The 6,633-nt window shown below is 46.7% G+C and overlaps 1 pseudogene; it reads left to right on the forward strand.

Annotated features, from left to right (window-relative positions):
- The first annotated feature begins 2,569 nt into the window (after positions 1 to 2,569).
- LOC147018730 (uncharacterized) lies at positions 2,570 to 3,758 on the forward strand (annotated as a pseudogene).
- The last annotated feature ends 2,875 nt before the right edge of the window (positions 3,759 to 6,633 follow it).

Here is a 6,633-nt window from a genome sequence, read left to right on the forward strand (position 1 = left end):
CTGTGCCGGCCACGTCATCAGCTGGCTGTTGCTGCAAGGCCTGTGCTGGTCGGATCGTCTGCTGGCTGTTTGCTACGAGTCCTGTGCCGGCCACGTCATCCGCTGGCTGTTGCTGCAAGGCCTGTGCCGGTCGATCGTCTGCCGGCTGTGTTTGCTACAGCGGCCTTGTCATGTCATGCCTCGCCTGCCTGCCTTTGCCATGACCCATGCATGCTTCCCCGTTCTGTTTTGCATCCCCCCCCCCCCGTTCATTACCATGTGCGCCGGGATCGTCGCGCAAGCTGCAAGGATTGCCCTGTTGGCAGCTGCAACACGGGACTGCACTGGCGGCCCGTGCAACGTTTGTCAGTTCGCTGCACTCATTTAAGAAGGGGGAGGCCTTGGACTGCGTTTAAGCAGCCTGGCCCCCTACTTGTGATGGTTGTTTCTTCCCGCAGAGTTCATCGATGCTGGGCCATGGTATAGTGTACAATTATAAGGTTAAGGGTAAGATATAATTGTAAATGTGTTTTGCGCCCCCGGCATGTGAGTCTTAGCGCCGGCAATTTATTTAAGTCGTCTGTATGAGTGGGTTTGTTTAGTTAGTTACTCAGCCCGTAGGTTATTTATTTTGGGGACACGAATACACTGAATGTCGCACTCAGGGATCCGTTGGTAAAAATGCACTAGGGGAGAACTACACACGATGGCACACTAAAATTCGACGACTCGGGCCGAGTCTGTAAAAAAGAGAGGGGGTAGTGTAACAGCTGTGGAAATTCGCAATATACCATAAAGGGTCTTTGATCAGTTATGACGCTAAGTTTATGTGCAGATAGTTCCCCACCGTTGTTTAAAGGGAAGTCGTGTGATTCATCGGGCTGCGACTCTTTGAGATAGCCGTTTTTCTGTTCTATCGTTATTTTGGACCGTCCGAAGACTTCGAACGAAGGCCCCGTGAAAGGCTTACAAGGCGCGTGAGTTTCCTGCCTTTTTTGCGGCGCCGGGGCTGACGGGAGAGGCTGCGAGAGCTCACTGGCAATTGGTGGATAGGGGTGTGAGGCGGCCGTGAGGAGGGAACGCCCCTTTTCGAGGAGTTTCTCGAAAGGGCTAGAGGAGAGACGGAGCCAAAAAGGGGGTGGAGCGAATGGGCGGAGCACCGCGCTATATAGGGCGGACCGCGCGCGGGCTCGGCCTCTCTCTCGGGCTCTGGATCATCGTGTTTGGATTCTTCGGGCTCTGGAAAGTCGTGTTTGGATTCTTCGGGCCCTGGATCGTCGTGTTTGGACTCTTCGGGCTCTGGATCGTCGTGTTTGGACTCTTCGGGCTCTGGATCGTCGTGTTTGGACTCTTCGGGCTCTGGATCATCATGTTTGGATTCGTCGGGCTCTGGATCGGCGAAGGCTGTTTTGGGCTATATGTTCACTTCTAATTCACTTACACACAATTTTGGTGTCTACTACAATGTTTTCATGGTCAAGGAATGCGATAATAATAAAATTAAAGTTGTATAGAGAATACCTGTGTCATACTTTCAAGATGGCGTCCACCGATCACTGATGAAAGCTAGATTTTTGCCAATATTTTATGACAGACCCCAATCGATATAAGCATAATAATTATTTCTACTACTATGTTTTCAGTGTCAATGAATACAAGGAAAACGCAATCCAGCTGGTAGAAGCATTCGTCATCATAAAATGAAGATTCCTGCTCTACCTTACCCATATTAACGTGTGCGGGCGTAGGCGGGGGGAGGGGGGATCGCAGGTGTGAGCTGACCGAGTGAAGTTGTCATACAAGTAAATAATCTTCTCTGATTGTACTTTTCACCTTTTCCGTGTCGCGCGCGATTTGCAATCAGCACTTATCGTCCGTAGTCAGAGAGCAGGTGCTGCCACCTGGGTGTCATCAGGAGAGGTGGGCTGCAGGCATGCAGTCTTGGAGCCACCATTTTGTTGCCTTTTCGCGAACTTCTCGTGGAGTTTGTCTCTCCGATTTTGAGGTAATTTCTCGTGTTCGTCATCGTGATAGTTGACCTTATGTGCTAAAATATGTTCATGTTATTACGCTGAATGGTCCAGCTTCATGTACTTTTTCCGCACTTTCTCCGCTCATCGCACCTTTTCATATATTGCGTCGTAGAGTATGCCAAGAAAATTAGTAATCAATCTTTATGTACGTTTTCAGGTGAGGGTGACAAAAGTAGGCCATGGCTTCTTCCGAAGAGAGTACATCTTGCTTCTTTAACTGCTCTAATGCTTCCAAGAAGCTGCTAACTGCTGGTAGAACTAGAATAGAAACAATCATCAGAAGTAGTATACGTAGAGGTGACTTGCTTCACGAAAAACTAACTGATTCTCAGTCCATTCTGTGTCACAAAAGCTGTGTATCCACGTATACATCTGAACACCATATAAAGAGGCATGAACACTTAGACAAGCATGAAGCTCCTCCACCAAAAAAATACGATGTTCTCATTCAGGTGAATTCGATTTCGAAACGCACTATCTTCTGTGGCAATCAATGTGAATAGCTTGATTCTCGAAAAGTGATACAATGTAGAACAGCCGATCGAGGGAAGAATTGCATGCCATTTAAGCTAAGTATTTTGACGGTTTGTGACCAGCGCGATGACGTCCAAGCTCACGATGTACGTCTTCGAGTCCAAGGGGCAGTCTCTGATTTGCACGCTGCTGATGCGCAATATCATCTTGATAGCTATAATTCCTTCATGTCACCAAGAGCTATAGAAGCCACCACCAAAAGGAAAAACACCTCTGCTGATGCTGACACAGCCTTCTTGCAGGTTCTCGAGAAAATGGAACAAGATAAGGGTCATCTTTGGAATTCGGTGGATCTTCATGACATTTACAATTCTTTTGGTGGTGATAAGCTGTCACGGCGTCATCTTGTGGAATGTGTAACAACACATTTTGGATCAGAACTCATAAAGTTGTCAGGAAATGGGTATGCCAGTCTACTAGTCTTCAAGGGACATGCGCCGAACATTTTGAGAGCAGTGGAGGACACAGACGAAAGAGCCGCAGAGGTGAAGCACATTGTGAAGTGTATCATTCAGGATGCCAAAAAAGCTGAAGAAGTCTGACAATGCAAACTCAACCTGTATTTAAAATGAGATTGCAGCAGAAGCAGTAAGTCCAACCCTGGCAAACCTCTTGGCAGCAATTTCACCAAAATTAGTTGATAGCAACCAAGCCCTTCTCATTGGAAACATTGTTACAAGTTGTCTCACCAATAAAGCAACAAGTCTTCAGATCACTCTTGGGGTGTTGCTTAGAGAGAAACAACTGATAGATGAATGCCAATCCTTTGGCATTTTTGCATCATATGACGAAATACTCCACTTCAAGGCATCAGCCGCACATGCTTCATCCAGCAAAGCAGAGCTGAGAGAATTGTTTAACAGCAATAGTGACTTAATTCAAGTGGTAGCAGACAACTATGATGCAAATGTGTCTTCCCCGAATGGACTTCGTTCCACCCATGCTCTTGCCTTCCTTTTAACACAAATGACTGAGGACGTTACGCCAGAGATTGAGGAGCATCCCCCAACAGTTCCGGTAATCAGACGCATCTCAAATGGTGAGACAAAGGAACAAATTGTACCACCAATAAGTGTGCACTGGTATAATGGACCAAAAAAACCTGACATTCCAGAGAACTGTTGCAACCGCATAGTGCCACCATTGAAAGTGCTAGCATCTCAGGCAGTGTCGCTCTCAAGGGCAGTGCCGGATTTACCACTAGGCCCGTGAGGCCCGGGCCTTGGCCTACGAAAAATATTTGGCCGACGAAAATTTCCGACGACGTTTTTTTCAGTCTTAATTATGTGACTCGACATGTGCAGGAAGGCTGTACACACCATGAGCGAAGCCGGCTGGCACCCTGCCAGATGCAGCGATCGTCGACAGCGAGCATGGGAACCATGTGATCACATCACAACTCAGCCAATCACAGGCTTTGCCGCTATCGTCTGGCTGATGGGTGGAGTAACGTTCACGCTGAGTATGAACATACTGGCACCCTCTTACTTTCCTGGGAGTTATCGAGCATCCTGATGCTTGCAGTTCTTCGTTTTGCTCTTATTTGTTGTTTTTTGTTCTTGACTATGGCTGACGGATATATTTGGCACCAGAAAGTGGCACTGGCAAACGCGACAAAAAGAAGAGGCGTGAAACAAACAAAAAGACTGTCTGGATCCATCTTAAAATTTTGTCACCTCACCAGAGTCGAGATGAGCAAGCAGAATGTGTGCACGCAGAGTCTTCTGATGTCAATGTCGAGGGATCACGTAATCTCGCACTGCATCACATTTCGAAAGCTGATGATACCAATACCATCGCATCAAGCAACGAGAGAAGCATTGAAACAACTCCAGCCATTGCTACGACTCGTAGTTTCAATCCTGATCCTGCTGAATGGACTGTTTCCACAGAACTCGTAGATAACTTCATCCAGAATCCTCCCTGCCAAGATAGGAACACAGATTTTTCGTATACGGCCCGAGTGTATCCAGATAAAATACGGTATTTTCGGCGCGAACACTTTCAGCGGAAACTCACAAACGGGGAAACGGTGAACAGGGACTGGATGCTGTTTTCTCCATCAAACGGTAAACTTTACTGCTACGTGTGCAAACTCCTATGTCCCGACGGCGATGATCACGAAAGCCATCACAGTAATTTTCGAATCGGATGCAATGATTGGAAGAATGCATCTGCACGTCTCGCTTTGCTCGATCGTGGTACTGCCCATATTCTTCCAATCAAAAAGTCACTCAAAATGAAGGTGACAGGATTCACACATCATTTGAACAGCAGTACCTGCATGAGGAAGCTTATTGGACTCATGTCCTGAAGCGAATTGTCGCTGTAATATCGTTCCTCGCCGAAAGAGGGCTTCCGTTCCGGGGCACGACCGAGCAGCTGGGTTGTGCTAACAATGGAAACTATCTTGGTTGTCTTGAACTAGTCTCAAAATTCGATCCATTTCTCGCCCAGCATCTTGAAAGTGTATGAGAACAAGGGAAAGGGAAGTGTATCGTACCTGTCATCAACAATATGCGACGAGTTTATCCTACGACAGGCCGAAAAAGTGAAATCTACCATCGTGCGAGAAATAAAAGATGCTAAATATTATGGTATTTCCGTCGATTCTACGCCAGACGTTTCACATATCGATCAGTTGACGGTAATATTTCGATATGTGATGCAAGATGGTAGCGCCGTCGAAAGGTTTCTACAGTACGTCGTCATTGAGCATCACGATGGTGAATATCTGTTTGGAAAATTGCAAGGGGTACTGGAAGCCAATGGGATTGATCTGCTGGATTGTCGCGGGCAGTCATATGACAATGCAAGCGACATGTCCAGTGTCTATTCAGGCATACAAGCAAGAGTCCGTAAAATTAATCCATTGGCTCAGTGGGTACCATGTGCTGCACACAGTTTGAATCTGGTAGGAGTTGCTGCCGCAGACAGTTGCTTGGAATCCGTTAAATACTTTGGACTTATTCAAGCCGTGTATAACTTTATGTCAGCATCTCCCCAAAGATGGGCCATTTTAAATAAGCCACTCGATGAACGTGCCATCAAACTCAAATGTTTGTACGAGTCTGATACGAGGTGGTCAGCTCACGCGGACGCTTGTAAAGCTTTTTCCGCAAGCTACAAGGACATAAAGAAGGCGCTAATGTAGATAGCCGAGCGCCCTAAAGACACTCCGTTGGTGAGACTGGAAGCCAAAGCATTGGCTGAGAAGATGGAACTGACCGAAACAGCAATCATGTGCGCTGTCTGGTCTGATCTACTTGGCAACATTGATCGAGTAAACAGATGTCTCCAACCTGGAATAGATGTCGGAGCGGTTAAGCAGCATTATGACGCCCTCTATGAATACATAGAGTCGCTTCAAAACGATGAAAAATTCGATGCATTTGAGGACTGTGCCAAAAAGATGGTTGAGTCCATCATTTCCGCTGATGATAATCGTCGGGTTAAGAGGCGAAAGAAGGTCTTCGATGAAAATGACGAGGAAGAAGAAATCCCAAAATCTGGCAGGGAGAAGTTCAGAGTTGAGACGTATTTCTCCATACTCGATTGCCTTCTGACAGAAATCCATTGGAGAAGAGAGAGCTATCAGAAAATCACGGATCTGTTTGGATTATCCCCACGGCCAACAGCCTCGACCATGATACACTCTCTCGCAGAGCAGAGAAACTGGTTTCAGCGTACCCTGCTGACGTTGAAATGGACATAGTTCAGGAAATATAACTTTGCTCGAAATACCCCAAGTTCATCGATGCATCAGACATGCTCAAGTACATTATTCACAACAATTTGACACAGACATTCCCCAATATTTTTGTTGCCCTCTGAATATATTGTTCGATGTTTGCTACGAGCTGCGAGGGTGAACAGTCCTTCAGCACACTAAAGGGCGTGAAAAATTGTCTAGGCCGACCGTGGGTCAGGTGTGCGTGTCCACGCTCGCTCTGCTTTGTGTTGAATCTGAGCTGATGAAGCAAATCGATTTCTCCGAAGTGATCGCGTCGTTTGCCAACCAAAAGGCACGAAAGAAGGTGTTTCAGCAGGGTGGAAATTGAATATTCATACATTCCTCCAAGTTTGT

This window comes from Eptatretus burgeri, chromosome 10 (genome assembly GCF_056783735.1).
Source record: "Eptatretus burgeri isolate ZD-2024b chromosome 10, Ebu_testis_v1, whole genome shotgun sequence".
In the NCBI taxonomy this organism is placed as follows: domain Eukaryota; kingdom Metazoa; phylum Chordata; class Myxini; order Myxiniformes; family Myxinidae; genus Eptatretus; species Eptatretus burgeri.